Raw genomic sequence first — 17,117 nt, forward strand, 5'->3', positions numbered from 1 at the left:
ATGGTCAAGCATAGCAGACTATTAAAATGTTTTTCTGCGTTTTAATAATGTTACGAAAAGCATCCCTATCTCAAGTTTCTTCCAATTATGTCGTTGATACTTTGAAGTTAACTGTGAAAGATGTACTCTCCAACCTCCAGCAGAATAACAAACACAAGCACTTAGAATTTTGTAGATTAAGCTCAATTTTTGAATAAGGCTGATGAATCAAGGACTGTTAGTATGTACCCTTGACCCTGACCTCCCACAAAATTAGTTTGTGTAATCAACAGCTTGTCCTGTCCAAATATTTACCTGCCACCATCACTAAGATACATGCCGCCATCTATTTGGTGAAACAGTCTTCCTGATTTAATAATGTCCTCCACTCTGGGATACCTACACTGCTACAGATTCACCAGGCTGTGTTCCCTGACCCCCGCCAACACCATTGAACAGGTAAGTTCAAATACCCACCCCTCAGCTACCTGGAAAGAGTAGCTGAGATACTCAGCTACTTGAGATATGGACCCTTACGAATAAGACTAGAAAAAGGAGGTGGCACCACACAAAGACAAAAAAAAAAAAAGAGGAAAACACTCATGTAGAAAACATTTCTGGGATGATTAATTTGAAAGTCTGAAACAGAGCAAATGCTTCTGTTTCATTAAGGCAAAAGCTTCAGCGGGGTACAGTGCGGGAAATTCTGTACACCGAATGCATCTCAACCTTCCCCAGGAAATCTTACATGGAGATGAATCACCAGCTTTCCATCTGCTTTGCCATATTTCACCAAGCACATGATGGAAACAACTTAGAAAACCCCCACAAGTGTCACACCAGCCCTCAACCAGCCCTATCCATTTTGAAAATGGTGGAAATGGGAACTCCAATGGTAGATTTCACAGCCTTACCATGATATGTTCTTAAATGGTTACAAATAAAGCATGAAGTTCTTTTAAGCAATTTCAATTCCCAAAAACTATAGAGAGTGAAAATGCTGAAAAAATGGTTTTGCCTCAGATAGCTCTCCAGGTTCAAATTTGAATTGAAAAGTATTTATTTGCTGAGTTATATTCACACTATACATCCCTAGACATGGAGGGATTTTAACCAAATAGCCTGAAACTTCTTTTTTTTTTTCAATTTTTAAACTTTTTATTTTGAAATAATTTCAGATTTGCAGAAAAGTTTTGAGAATAGTACAAAGAATCCTCTATACCCTTCAGACTCATCAAATGTTAACATTTTAGCACATTTGCTTTATCTATTTATCTATCCCTAAATAGATAAATTTAGTTTATCTATTTAGTGTATATTTCCTAAAAACAAGGACATTCTCTTTTATAACTACAATATAAGTATCATAATCAGGAAATTAATACCGATAACAATACTAAATGGCCTTATTCTTTGCCAGTTATACTGGTAACATGCATTATAAGCAAAGAAAATCTAGGACCATGAGTTACATTCAATTGTCATGTCTCAATTCTTCTTTATTCTGGAACAATTCCTCAGTAGTTCTTTGTCCTTTATGATCTTGACATTTTTGAAGAGTACTTTTTTTTTTTTTTATTTTCTGTAGCAGATGTAGCCTCACATTTTCTTACCCTCTGAAAGTAGCACTACAGATTTTCCATGTCTGGACAACGTATATTTCCTTTGAGGCTCGTTTTGGTGCCCTTTCAATGTCTTGTCCAGAAGTGGGAGGAAGAGGCTCAGCCTTTTGTAAATAAAAGGCAGCAATTAAGAGACAATTACAATGATCTGTACATTGATAATATTTGCATTTGAAATTGCAAACTTACAAGTATTATTTCCCTTATTTTTGTTAGGAAGAAAACTGGGCCACAACCCCCCAAGGTAGTAAGTTAGCTGCAAAATCAGTCATAGAAGCGGTAAGTCCTGGGTCTTCTTTTCCAGTTCCCTGGAGTCACAGAGCACAGAGAATGCATCGCTGGGGCCGACCTGCTGGTAGCACCGCGCTTACATAAACCCCTGCGAGCGCATGGAAATCACTGCTGGTCCTGGAAAAAGTCTTTTGTTGTCCATGAGATGATTGATCACATGTTCACAGCTGGAGATTAAACAGACCCAAAGATGTAGCAGTCACCACCTTTTGCCATTATTCCAAAAGTGTCATAAACGGGGGTTACCAGAAACCACACTCCTCCTCCACAAGCCCAGCTGCTTCTTCTACCCGCCCCCTACTGAATGCTCAACACTAATTGTATTTTAAAATGTCAAATGCTATTTATTTCAACATTTAAAAACAATGTTTTCTGAGCGTCAGAACGGTATTTTTAAAGATGAACAATCGTGATAGTGAATTTATAGCTTTGAAGTCAACGTGTACTTCTCCCTCTGCCCTGCTCATGGGTTTGGAAGTCTTCTGCAGAAACAAGAAGTAACATTGGTCTTCTGAGATGTTTCAATGCACTAACCAAAAGTTAAACTAGCATGCCTGTGGAAACCCTGTTTACTTCGAGGTGATCATACAAATACACACAGTCACATGCACATCATAGAAAATCAATGCATGCTGAATGCATTTTCTGTTTTTCAAACAATGTTTCAAATTAAACATAAAGTGCTTGCTCTATAGGACTGTTTAATCTGTTGGGACAAATTGGGATGGCTGCCTGTTTTGTTAATAAAGTTTTATTGGCACCCAGCCACACCTATTCATGTATAGATTGTCTCTGGACTGCCATCATGCTACAACAACAGAGTCTAGTAGTCAAGACAGAGAACCTACAAAGCTAAAAATTTACTATCTGATCCTTTAGAAAAACATTTTGACAATCTCTGATTTACTCTGAAATAGGTTAGCCACAGAACACCCTAGAAAATTATGAGAAGAGAGTAAATAGTCACCCATTTAGAGTAGATGCAGGAGAGGTGACCTGATTAAAAATACCTATTCTGATTATGGCTGTCATCCATGGTAACTACTCACCTACCTCTGTGACCATTAAATTGTTCACTAGGTGAGCACCCATCACTAGGGCTTCCTCACTAAAGCAAGTAAAATCTTGGAGCTGGGAGTAAAAGGCAGCAGACAGAGGTCATCTGATCTAATCCTGTGTGCTATGAAGGAGTCACATCCACAGAAGCCATGTGATATAGTCATGGAAGCTCTGCTAGAGCAACACCTGCCTCCCATCCCATCCCTGGACAATTCTACCTGTTAGTGGGCGGGAACCTGCTTCCCTGGCCCTTCCACCCTCACAGCAACCTGGCAGATATTGGAAAACTGACAGCATGACCTCTTGGAAAAGTCCTCCAGCCCCACGACCTCTCTCCTTCAGGCTGAGTAACCATACACCTTCATCTGTGGCTCACTGGTCACCATCTTGACGTGGCACACTCCTACCCACTTCTTCCAGCCACACGCGGTGCCAGAGCTTCTCTCTTTATTCTGCTTATTTTTCATTGTCATGTAAGTACAGTCAAGCCTTCCGCCAATGTGAATGTAACAAAGGAGGAGGAACTCAAGACACTAAAGTAAGTGGCTTTGCTGTTGTGACCTTAAGTCATCACACTTCCTCATAGCCACATCTCATTTTGACCCCAATCTCACTCACCAATGAAGGGTGGGTTTTATGGCTCCGTGCAATCATCCCTGGGCTAGGGCTCCAAGGATTGAAGGTCTAGTGCAGTACCTGCAACTCTCTGGGCTTCACAAGCTCAGAGAAATTGTCCAATCTACGCGGGTCACTGTTTCTTGATCTATAATATTTCCTCATCGAGAATGGACAGTAGTTATTCCCCTTTCCAAGGTTAAACAGCACTTTGAGAATCCAACAGAATCTTCAGTCTCTTTCTCTGGAAAAAATAAAAGGGATATAAATATCCTATGGATTGAGACATCAGGGGGATAAGAGGCAGGTTGGTTTCAGATCATTAAAATCATCCTGCATATTTTAGCAAGCCGCTTGCATTTTGTCCTGAAAGCAATGTGCTCCTAATTAAAGCTTTTTAAACAAGGCAGTGGCATTATCAGATTTTTACTTTAAGAAATTAGAAGGTTGTCCACATTGTAGAGAATGACCTGTGAAGGTAGGTGGAGGTGTTATGTAGGTCAGAGGTCAGGGAGGGGGAGCGGAGGGTGGAGGAGGTGAGAGCAGGATGCTGCTTGTTGGGACCATTGCTCCTCAAGGTGTAGCCCTTGGACCAGCAGGAGTAGCAGCATCTCAGACCTGGTTAGAAGTTCAGAGTCCCCATCACAGGCTTTCGAAATCAGGGTCCAGGCTTGAACAAGATTGCACGTTGAGAATAAAAGCCCTGAGCTACCTCTTAGTTAACAGACCTTAGAGGTGCTAAGGGCAGAACCAAAATTATGGCTATACAAATGAAAAAATAATAATAATTTGAGAGTTATATATAAGGCAAGATTGACCAAATTTGGTAACACTGGATATGAGAAATGCAACAGAGGAAAGATCAAGGAAATATGCATGATTGTGGCTAAGAGTAGGGGCAGGAGGTCCTGCCACTTGCTGAAATGGGGAACTCGAGGAGAGGAGCAATTCTGAAGACGTTACCTAATTCCCCTTGTGGCATCTCAACTCGAAGTGCACATGCAATTTGCTGGGGTCGTGTCCAGTGGGCACTTAAATATCAGTTTAGTGCTCTGAACATAGGGCCTCCATGAAAGTGAAGATTTGGAAGTCAAGGTACAGAGGTGGCACTTGAAGCTGGAGAAGATGATACTGACACCCTGAAAGAAGAAAAAAGTGAGAGGATACAATGAAAGAAGAAAAGGAAAAAGTCACCAATCAGGGTGAAAATTAAAGAGAAAAAAAGAGGACGTTGAGTCACTCAAGGAGAATCCTATCGGCGGGGCAGAGACTGACCTCCAACATCCATTTTTCATGCCCCTTGGGGTTAGCTCAGCTGTGGCCACTCAGTCACTGCTGCTAATGCTTCCAAGGTCAAGTGAGGTGAGGACTGAACGTCTCCCAATTTAGGGACTATCTAAGTACCTTAATAAGGGCAGGTACGACGAGGCGGCCGCACAGTGAACTGAAGTGAGCGGATGGTGAGAAAGAGAAGATGTTCAGTTTAGAAAGATTCTCCAGGTTTTTGCAAAAAAGGAAATGAGAGAGGATGGTTCTACCTTGAGGAGAAGGCTTGTTAAAAGAAGAATTTTGTTTTGTTTCATTTCATTTAAGGATTGTGTATACTTGACATGTACACAGGCTGAGAGGAAAGAGTCACAGAAAAGCAGGAGGTGAGGGTCAGAGGAGATGGAGCAGATACCAGTGGCAGAGCCAGAAGGTAGAGCATGTGCAGGGGCTGACGGGAACAGGTGGGGGACTCACCTTGAACCAGGGTTACCTGGAGGCTACACAGATTCAAGGCACCAAGGCTCATGAACCTTAAGGCAAGTAATGGGCTGGAGAGGCAGTCCCCAGGGGAGCCGAGGTACTCACGTCCCTTTGGCCAACAAGGAATTGATCAAAAATGACATTTAGTGTCCAGGTGTCTGAATGGCATTCCAGACAATCCCTGCCTTTCCTTCTGTTCTGCTTCCTGGGACATCAGTCTCAAGCCATCCAGGGCACCTGAAAAACCTGAACAGTCTTTCAAGACGTCTGTACATATTTGCAAAAAATCCCATTTGTCTTCTAATTAGACTTTAGCTCTTTAGCTTATAAACCTATCCAGTGTTTGCATACCTGTGTTTAGACAAGAGGTAGAGAAAGCATCGTGTTTCATAAAAGGTGAAAACCCCGGAAACCAAGAGAACAATTAAACTGTCAGGGGAAGAAGTACTTTTGGGGTTTGACACCGACTGCCTGTTTACAATGGAGCTCATTCAGGAAAGCTTCAATGACTCGTACAGAAAACAAAATCAAGAAATTACTTTGTCAGAATGTGCAAATTGAATCTCCAGGGATTTGGGGAGGGGGGCAACAGGAGCAGTTCTGTAATTACAAGTCACGCAGAGGTATTTCGTTCTTGGCAGTGATGAGATTGTGCAAATTGAAAAGTATGTAGTGACAGTTGGTGGCAGAACTCCTAGACAAAACGAAGCCTGCCAGGTACCAATCCATGCATGGCAACATCATCACAAATGCATGAATAGCTCACATTTCCCCCACAATATAATACTGGTTCTACAATATGTGATTTTCAAGATTTCATGCTCATAGCTGAAGTCACACATGGTCTCAGGTGACACCAGCCACTCTTGTGCCGTTCCTTCCTCTCCAGTCAAAGATCCAGGACATGAAGAAGAATAAAAAATTGGGGAAGTTAAAACATCATTGGGCTTTTTCTAAGAGTCATACAGAGAGTTCAACTCTTCTGGCTTTGAAATTAACAATGAGAAGTGAAACCAAAACAAACAAACAGAAAAAGGTGGCACATTAATACATCCTATTAGCAACAGACATTGACTGAGCCCTTATTCCAAGTAAGGGAAAGGGCTGTGTGAATCCATGCATGATTTCTTCTTTCTTGTATTTAACAGATATTTACCAGGTACTGTGTTAGCTAACTGCTAGGCTTATAGATTTCTGCCTTTATTTTCACATTGTGTGTGTGTGTGTGTGTGTGTGTGTGTGTGTGTGTGTACCCAAATTTCCCCCTTTGATAAGGACAGTAACAAAGTACCACAAACTGGGTAACTTGAAGAAGTAATTTATCCTTCTGGAGGCTGGAAGCCTGAGATCATGATGTTGGTTCCTTCTGAAGGTGTTAGGGAGTCTTTTCAGGACTCTCCCCTAGTTCCTGGTGGTTTGCTGGCACTTTGGGGGTTCCTTGGCTTACAGATCTCTGCCTTCATCTTCACATACTGTCCTTCCTGTGTGTGTGTCTGTATCCAAATTTTCCCTTTTTATAAGGACAGCAGTCGTATTGGATTAGGGCTCACCCTTATGACCTCATCTTAACTTGATTCCCTCTGTAAAGACCCTATCTCCAAATAAGGTTACATTCTAGGAACTGGGGTTTAGGACTCAAACATAACTTTCTGGGGAATAGGGGGACACGATTCAACCCCTAACAGGCACTTATGCTGACCTTAGCACTACACTGGATACCAGGTGGATAATGGTGAACAAAAGACTGTCCTTCTCCTCACGGAGCTTAGAATTAGGACAAAAAGATGGATGTTGAACAAGCACTTAAATAATTACCCAAATAATTACCTAATTACAGTTGTGGTAAGGTCTGTGAAGGGTTATGTGAAAATGGATAATGGAGGGCTGAAGACAGTCTAGGTGATGATGAGGGAGGGAGTGGCGTGGCCACGGTGGGGTGAGTGTCTCAGGCAGAGACCAGTGAGTGGAGGGGGTGGATCTTGGCAAGCTGAAGGACTGGGAGTTGCTGGATCCTATGTCTCAGTGATACAGTCATGAACCGAGAAGAAGAAGTCCCCATTATCTCCCCACAGCCTACTGTTTCCCAGGTTACTCACTCTCACTCCCTTCCTCCCTCCTTTTCTAACATTTAGTTTTGTGTTTTCTTATTTTTCAGGAACACATTCATGGACTTCCCAAAGCCAATGACCTGTCTCTACAGGTAGTGTGTTCCCCTTGCTGGGTCTCTGGGTACCTGGCATGGGGAGCAAACCCTGATAATTCCCAGCCCCTAGGCTGAATTGAGTGCTTCTTCCCTATGTTCCAGCATCCTCTACGTCACCGTCATTAAAAGCCCAGATTCTGGATTCAGACCGCCTGGGTTGAGATCCTGCCTCTGCTTCCTGTGAGCAGTAGAGTTACATGCTTCCTCAGCTGTAAGGCAAGGATGCTGAGAGTTCATGACTCTGGGTGCCACCTCACAATTTGTTGTAAGGATCAAATAAGTACATCCATGGACAGCACAGGATAGTTCCTGGCATATACTAAACACACAATAAATATTGGATATTTAACCTGCACTTAAGTGACTACTTCGCATGTTTCTTCCACTGGATTTTAAATTTCTTAAGGACCATTTTATCCAGTGACTAACAAATTTAGTATATACAAAGTAAATTCTTTTGAATGAAGGAATGAATGAATGGTATACAGGCTGTTCCTGAAATACAATAGATTTCATTTCTTCCTCAAGTGAGAGATGGCTTAAGTGAAAAGACAAGAATCTTTCTACTTTAAGAATCTATTCTTTACGGGGCTTCCCTGGTGGCGCAGTGGTTGAGAGTCCACCTGCCGATGCAGGGGATACGGGTTCGTGCCCCGGTCTGGGAAGATCCCACATGCCGCGGAGCAGCTGGGCCCGTGAGCCATGGCCACTGAGCCTGCGCATCCGGAGCCTGTGCTGCGCAACGGGAGAGGCCACAACAGTGAGAGGCCCGCGTACCGCAAAAAAAAAAAAAAAAAAAAAAAAAAGAATCTATTCTTTAAAGATTTACATTATTTACATTATATTAATTTATGGAATTACAACTTGAAAAATAATCTGCCCCACAAATGGATAGGCCACAATTACTGAAAAGAACTTTGTGCCTGTTTTATTTAAAGTGTTTTAAGATAATATTTATAGGTTCATACTTTCTTAAGAAAATAGCATGACCACAAAAAGTCAAGGGACATTCTGAAAGCTCCCTTTTGAGAAGGCCCCTGGAACAGTCAGATTGGCTCTAGTTTCGTTCAACCAGGTTTATTAAGTGCTAGGTTATCCCACACAATGTGTTAAGTGTTTTGTAGGATAAAGGTCTTCAGGAGGCAACAGTGATACATCACTGTGCATTGAGCATCAGACCTTGCACCATCTCATTTAATCTTCATATAATCACCGGAGGTATATTTTATCATCACACTATTGGGAGTAGAAAGATGCAGAAGCTGGTTCAAAGCCAAATTCCTCTCCAGAGCCCTTTCTTCAAATTGCCATTCTGGTTTTATCCTGGAAGTGCACTGTTCAACATCTATTTCAAATTTGGTATGTAATAGGTTTATCTCAATACCATGCAACAAAGCTGGGGCAGATATTGAGGAAGGGGAAAATGTAAACTAAGCTTGGTACTTGGTGGCCTCCAGTGGCTCAGGAATATTGCACCAGGAATAAGAGGAAAGGAGATTGGAACTCAGCCACTAGGAAGTAGTGGAGAGCCAGTCATGCTGGAGAGTGGGGAATTTGGGCAAGCACAACTGTCCCTCAGATGGATTTTCACTAGCTGCACCCTGTGCAGTTCATAGTGGTCCTGCATATACCAAAATAATCTTTTCAGATGTCACTGAACCAACCCATTTACATCTGCAAGATGCTCCCCATTCAAGAATCAGCAAAGGTAAGTGACTAGGACTAGAGAAGAAGTGTTGAGAACCTTGATTTATTCAGGAGAATAACTGAAAGTAATGAGCAATCTATGTGCTTCAATATAGGCAACCAGAGGTGCACAGCTGAGATATACACCCATGGTGGTGTTTTTAAATGTCTTCCAGCTGAAATTGATATTGTAAAATTCACAGAATCCTCTCTAAATACACCAGAAAATGAACAGTAGATTGCAAAACTCCTTTTTAAATAATCTAATGTACCAGAATTCTACCCTAGAATAAATGTGGTTGAATGAAACTACAGCCCATCTGACTGATCCAGGGACCTTCTCACAAGGGGGCTTTTAGAATGTCTCTTGGTTTCTTATGGTCATGCTATTTTTAAAAAATATGTACCTATAATTATCTAAATTTTAGAACTGAAAAATACAATAACTGAAATAAATACCTCAATGAATGGGCTCAACAGCAAAATAGAGGGGAAAGAGGAAAGATAGTGTGAACTTGAAGACAAAATATAATAAATTACCCAATTTGGACAACTGAGAGAAAATAAATGGAAAAAAGAAGAAGAAGAAAAAAAAAAAAACAATGAACAGAGCCTCAGGGATCTGTGGCCTATAGCAAAGATCCAATATTCACGTCATCAGAATCTCAGAAAGATAGGGCAGGGTTGACAAGGTACTTAAAGAAATAATGACTTGAAGATATAATAAAATTCTCAAACTTGGCAAAAGATATAAACATACAGATTCAAAAAAACTGAGCAAACCTCAAACAGAATAACCACCCCCTGCAAATATACATCATAGTCAAGTTCTCAAAACTAAAGACAAAGAACAAACTCTCAAAATCAGAGAGAGAAACACTTCAGCTACAAGGGCAAACAATTTGAATGGCAGTGGAATTCTGATCAGAAACCATGGAGGCCAGAAAGAAGTGGCATAAGAGTCTTCAAATGATGAAAGAAAGGAACTGTCAACACAGAATTATTTATTTGGCAAAAATTTCCTTCAGGAAATAAGGAGAAATCAAGATATTCTCAGAGGAAGGAAACTAAGAGCATTTGTAACCAACAGACCTACACTGAAAGAAGGGTCAAAGAAGTTTCTCTGAACAAAAATATAGATAAATAGATAGATAGATAGATTATATATACGTATATATGTTTAGACCTAGACCTAGAACAATAATTAACAGTCATACAAAGAGATACATGCAATTTTTTTTAATTGAACTGAATAAAAATGAAAATTTATCACACCAAAGTGTGTGGGACATAACTGAAGTAGTGCTGAAACAGAAATTTATAGCACTAAATGCTTATATTATGAAAGAGGAAAACTCTCAAATCAATAACCTATGCTATTGTCTCAAGAATTTAAAAAGGGAAGAGAAAAACAAACTCAAAACAAGAAAAAAGAAGGAAATACTAAAGATGAGAGCAGAAATCAATGACATTGAAAACAGAAAATAGAGAAAATCAATAAAATTAAGAACTGGTTCTTTGGAAACATCGATAAAATTTACAAACCTCCAGCAAGTCAGAAGGCACAAATTACCAATATCAGGAATGAAGCACGGAATATCACTACAGACCCTGCAGACACCAAAAGTGTAATAAAGGAATACTATGAACAATTCTACAGATGTAAGTTTAACAACTCAGATGCAATAGACTAATTACTCAAAAAACACAAACTACTACAATTCACCAGATATTGAATAGTGTATTTTTACAAACTCTCAATGAACCTGTGGACACTGAAATTAAAAATACAATACTCTTTGCAATTGTTCAAAAATAAGAGCTACCTATGTGTAAATAGAATAAAATATAGAGAGGATTTACAAGCTAAAAACTATAAAACACTTATGAAAGAAACCAAAGAAGATGTAAATAAATGGAGAGACATACCATGTTCATGGATTAGAAGATTCAACATAGTAAAGATGTCAATTCTCCCCAAAGTGATATACAGATTTAGTGTAATTGTTATCAAAATCCCCACAAGAGTTTTTGCAGATAGAGAAAAGATCACTCTAAAGTGTATATAAAAAGGAAAAAGAAGCATAGTAGCTAAAACAACTTTGAAAATAAAATATATTGTGGGAGGAATGAGTCTACACAATTTGAAGACATTATAAAGCTACAATAATCAAGACTGTGTGCTACTGATGGAAGATAGACACATAGGTCAATGGAACACAGCAGAGAGCCCAGAAACAGACACACACAAATATGTCCAACTGACTTTTGATAAAGGAGCAAGAGTAATTCCATGGAGGAAGGGTAGCCTTTTTGACAAATGGTAATGAAGTAATTGGATGTCTATAGGCCAAAAAGAAAAAAAATGGGGAGCAAAAATCCAAAAATCTCCAAACACTAATAATAGAGTTCATCTAGATCACAAGATACAAGATAAACATACAAAAATAAATTGTATGCCTACCATTTTTCTGCCTAAATCTCATAATTATATAAATAATTCAAAATGGATCACAGGCTTAAACATGATAAAATTTATAGCAGTAAAACAAGAGAAAAGTCTTTGGGATCTTGGACTAAGTAAAGATTTCTTATACTTGACACCAAAAGCACAATCCATAACAGGAAAAATTGATAAAAGGGATGTCATCAAAATTAAAAGCTTTAGCTCTGTGAAAGACCCTAGTAAGAGGATAAAAACCCAACATACAGACTGAAAGAAAATATTTGCAAGCCACATATCTAACAAAGGACTAATCTCAATATATAAACAGCTCTCAAAACTTAACAGTGAAAAAAACAAACAATTCAATCACAAAATATACAAAAGAAATGAACAGACTTTTCATTGGTGAGGATATACAGATGGCAAATAAGCACATAAAAAGATGTTTAGCACCAGTATCCACTAGGGGAATACAAAATAAAACCACAATGAAATATCACTACACATTCAACAGAATAGTTGTAAGAAATAGTGACAACACCAAATGCTGGTGAGGGTGTGGAGAAGCTTAATCCATCATGCATTGCTCATGGCAATGGAAAATGCCACAACCACTTCGAAAAACAGCTTGGCAGTTTCTTTAAAATTAAACATATAACTACCATACACCCAGCATTTGCACTCCTGGGCATTTATCCCAGAGAAACAAAAACTTATGTTCATTCAAAACCTGCACACCAGTGTTCATAGCAGCTTTATTCATAATAGCAAAAAACTGGAAATAAGCCAGATGTCCTTCAGTGGGTAAATGTTTAAACACACTATGGCACATCCACACCATGGAACAGTACTACTGGCAATAAAAAGGAACACACTGTTGATACATGCCACAACTTGGATAAATCTCCAGAGAATCATGTTATGTGGGAAAAAAAAAAAAAAAGTCAGTCCCAAAAGGTTACATACTCTATGATTCCACTTATGTAATACTCTTGACATGACAAAATCGTAGAAGTAGAGAACAGATTAGTGGTTGTCAGGGACTAGAGATGAGGTGAGGTGGGGAGGGAAGCTAGTACGGCTATAAAAGAGCCACAAAAGGGATGCTCGTGATGATGGAGTTGTCCTATACCTTGACTGAGTCAGTGTCAGTGTCCTGACTGTGCTATTGTACTATGGCTTTGTAAGATGTTACCAGTCAGGAAAAGTGGGTCAAGAGCACCTGGGATCTTTCTGTATTATTTCTTACACATGAATCTACAATGATTTGAAAATAAAAAGTCTAATTAAAAAATAATATAATTCTTAAAAGTGCAAAAGACTTACAGACTACATATTTATCTGTTTCTTTTTCTGTCTCCACCCCGCCTCACCCCACCTTCCACCCTCTGCCAGAATGCAAGTGACAAGAGCCAAGACACTGTACGTTTCAGTCATTTCTACATCTTCTACACAAAAGCAGTCTGGAGGACTGTGGACACAAATCTTTATTGAACAGGTCAAGACAGGAATGTCGACCACAGAGCAACTTCGACAGAGCAAGGGATGCCAGACTGGAACTTAGGGAAGAATTCAGTGGGGCAGGGTCCTGCCCAGGCCCGTGATGTGCCTTAAACCCTGATGCATGGTTCACAAGTGCCATGCCTGGCTCTGATTCTGGAATGGTCAAGAAACATGGCAATAATGCACACCTAGTACTCACCACCACGATCCTGTCTTGGGAAGCATGTCTTTGAGTTTGCCTTCAGAAAATATCATTGAAGGTGTACCCTATAATAAAACTAATGAGAGCTGAATTTATCGAGCATTTATAATGTGCTGGGCAAAATTCTAAACACCTATTTTCCCAAGGAAACCATACACCTCAGTAATATTGTTATTTAGGAAACTAAGGTGGACACACATTAAGTAACTCACTGAAAGTTACAAGCCACCAAGTGCTTGAAGAGGTATCCAAAACCCAGAGTCTGACCTTTGAGCCCTTTAAACTACTGCAGGGCGTGGCCTCCTAGCACAAGACAGAGGTGTGGCCATCCATCAGCTTAGCTACCACTTAGTGACATGACATTTCGAAGAAGTCATTTAGAGTATCGTATGCCCATCCTTCCCTGCCTCTGTCTCTCCCTGTTTCTTTCCTATTTCTCTAATCTTTTTTGACAAGCGCTATTAGTAAATAGAAAATTGTTAATTCGGAGCGTATAGAAATGTAAATACCAATTCTGTAATCCACTAGAAGAAACTAGAAAAAGAATGTCCAGGCCAAGACGTTAAAGAGAGTCATAAATCTTTTCCCACTCTACTTTTGTAAATAAGATGTTTTTAAAATTGCAATGCAAATTAAAGTGTTCTTATCCCATAGAATTTTTCTATGTTATGATATTTGGTACAACTGGCTAATCAGTCCTGGCAGCCATAAACGTCATTGAGTCATTTTATTGTCATAGGAAGTTTCAAAAATTCTTCATCATTTAGAATACGTCCCCTGAGCCTAAAGCCAGTGGGTCCTAAGGAAGGTCCTTCGTTTTCTAAGGAGGAAGGAGAAGCGAGAGGGCTGGGAGAAGATAAACTGGAGAAGAAAAAAAGGAGCTTAATGGTTACGTATAAAAAGTAGAGCAAATACATGCAGGGAAAAGATCTAGAAGGAGGAGGTTGGAACTAGGGAAATAGAGAGGCGGCCGGAGGGGAGAGCAAGAAGGGATTTGGGAACAAAGAATGTGGATCCATCGTAGAGAGAACAGCAGGAGAAAGACACAGGCACATTCAGGGCGGATTTTCAATGTGTTGCCACATGGTGTACAAGGGAAGCCATTTCCTGGGTCTTCCCACAAAACCCTTAGTAAAAGTTCCACCTTCCAGGAGTTGCCTAGAAAAATCAGAAGCTTGCTGCAATCTGATAACATTATAGAGAGTTCAAATTATAAGGCACAGGCAAGTATGTCTATTAATGAGAGAATTAATTAAAAGAGTAAAAAAGTTGATACACGTCTTAAGAAAACTGTTCTATTTATTTATAGTGACAAGAAATTTAAAATTAAACTAGATTATGTCACTTATTGCAGCTCATTTAACTTTCTTCTAAAGCTTTTAAATAAAAGACCACCTTGCTACTACACTAAAGTCTACTTTGGTACAGAGTAATTAATAAGAATGAAATCACAAAAACCAGGGAGCTCTTTGGCCCAGAGGCTGTAGTTCCTTCTAGGCCTGTCCCTCTGCAGTTCTCTACAGCAGAGTACCACCGGATCCAGGGAACCAAATGCAATGAATAGCCTCCTTGCAGAGCCCTAAGTACTTCAAATACAATAGCTCATTAGAATTTCTCAGCAAATCTTCCCGTGACTGCCCTCCTCCACCCCTACCACCCCATGCAGATTAAGAAACAGACTTAAAACCTCACCACTGGTAAACTGAAACTGTAAATCAAACCTAGGTCAGACTTTTCCAGATATATCCCACTTCCTGGATGACTCAGAAAGAGGAAAGGGATCCCTCCACAAGTCACAGGTTCTGTGTGCCCTTACTTCTCCTCCAGAGGAGCAAGGAGCCAACTATCTGGGATACACTCTCTTCTTGGAATGAATGCACATCACTGGGTCACCTGCCACAAAGTCATTCCCAAGGGGATTAGATTTGAGCACTTGAACCTACCTTTCTGCCAGTGGGAAGTGAACCACTCCTCAGCCCATAATCACTGATAACCCAGTCACTTAGCTAATTGCCGGCAATTGGTAGCCTTCCCCAAATACAGACGTTTGAATGTCAAGCACTTTGCACTTGAATATTCATTTCTTTTCAATTACTTCTCTGGGGTGGGGGAAGTGCTATTTTTTTGGATAATATGATAATAACAGATAATATTATCCTATTAATATTAATTGTGGATAATAAGGAGGAAAAAAATAAGAAAAAACTCTATAGAATCTATTGACCTTTCCAAGGACACATTTAAAGAGTTTGGGTACCAAACCACCTTTTTCCAGATGATCAATCCCATCACCTCAAAATGCTCTCCTAAGGAGCTACGTTTCCTCATTTGGTCCTTTTTCTATTAATCATGTAAACTGTTCATCTCCACTGAAAGCAGGCCCCTAAAACCCCAAAACCCCATTAGTCATGATTCTATGTTGATCCGTGAATTTCATTTCCCAAGAGTTTCCCAATAGATTCCTGCCTCTGAGGTCCCAATCCTTAGAATGTGTTCCAGTCCGTTTTTACTCCTTTCCCTCCAGAATCAGGAGGGGGCGGCGTCCATCCCCAGGGTGGTGTCACCAAAACCCAAGAGCAAGGTGGGCTGGCATCTCCTCCATCACAGTTATCGTTATCTCCTCCTTCCAGGCCACTCAAAGTCATAGGAGAACTCAGGAGTCGAGGGATGTGGAAGGTCTCTGGAAACTGCTCACCCTACAAATGTATGATTATAGCGACAGCAGTAACTTAATTCTTCCACACCGCATTCTATATGGTCTCCTGAAATCCTCATTCAGTCACTCCCAAATGTCACTGTAGATCTGAGCTGTTGATGTAAACATGTTGAATTTTGTCTTGTCATTTTGACCTCACATTCCAAAAAGCTTGAAGGAAACCGTTGTCTTTACTAATTATTTTCCATATCACAAATATTTGAGTTTGCTATTATAGAGAGACCATATAACAATGTCCAAACTGCCACAAGTCTGAGAGTGAAAGGCAACACTGGGAATAATTATGGAAGGATTTGAGGTAAGAACAGAGACTGTCCTGAGCAAACCAGGCTGTGTGGTCACTGACTAAAGCCTCCTATTGCTAAAACTCTATTTCAATGCATGCATTACTTTACAATAAAGAGATAAAAGCTGATTACTTCTGCGGCTTATTTCATTTTCTTCCTTATTCCTTGGCATTCATTGTGTAGGTGTTTTTAGAGAAGAGAACATTTTTCTCTGGTCACTTCCACTGTTTTTGTCTCTTTGGTCAATTTTTTTCTATGTGAGTTAGCTTCTGCCTAAGTCACATCCCTTTCTTATTCTCTTTGCCGATACTTCTTTAATTGTATCTTTATTTTTTTGACTCATGTAGAAATGTTATACTGTAGGTGTTTTTGGAATCATGTCATTTCCATTAGGTATGGTGTCTTTTATTTAAAAAAATCTAGAGTTGCTATCTTGAGATCTAATTGTATGGCATCGAATATGTTCATTGCTCATTTGTTTTTACGAAAGCATCCTTAAACCCGGGCTTATGGGCTAGGACATGCCTGCTTGGAATCATTCTGTTCCAGCCAAAGTGTATAAGGGAGAGAAGAGGGAGAAGGACTGCCAAGTATCACATGAAATATAAAGAAGCAGTTGGACTGTCCCACTGGGGGCTGTGCAAGATGCCTGACCTGGGTTTCATATTTTTTATGTGATAAAGGGAATTTATGTTCCACAAAAATCATTTAAAAAACAGTTTTGTGAAGAATAACAAATAAGGTGATGAGAATTTAGAG

This window comes from Leucopleurus acutus, assembly GCF_964270905.1.
Source record: "Leucopleurus acutus genome assembly, chromosome: 12".
In the NCBI taxonomy this organism is placed as follows: domain Eukaryota; kingdom Metazoa; phylum Chordata; class Mammalia; order Artiodactyla; family Delphinidae; genus Leucopleurus; species Leucopleurus acutus.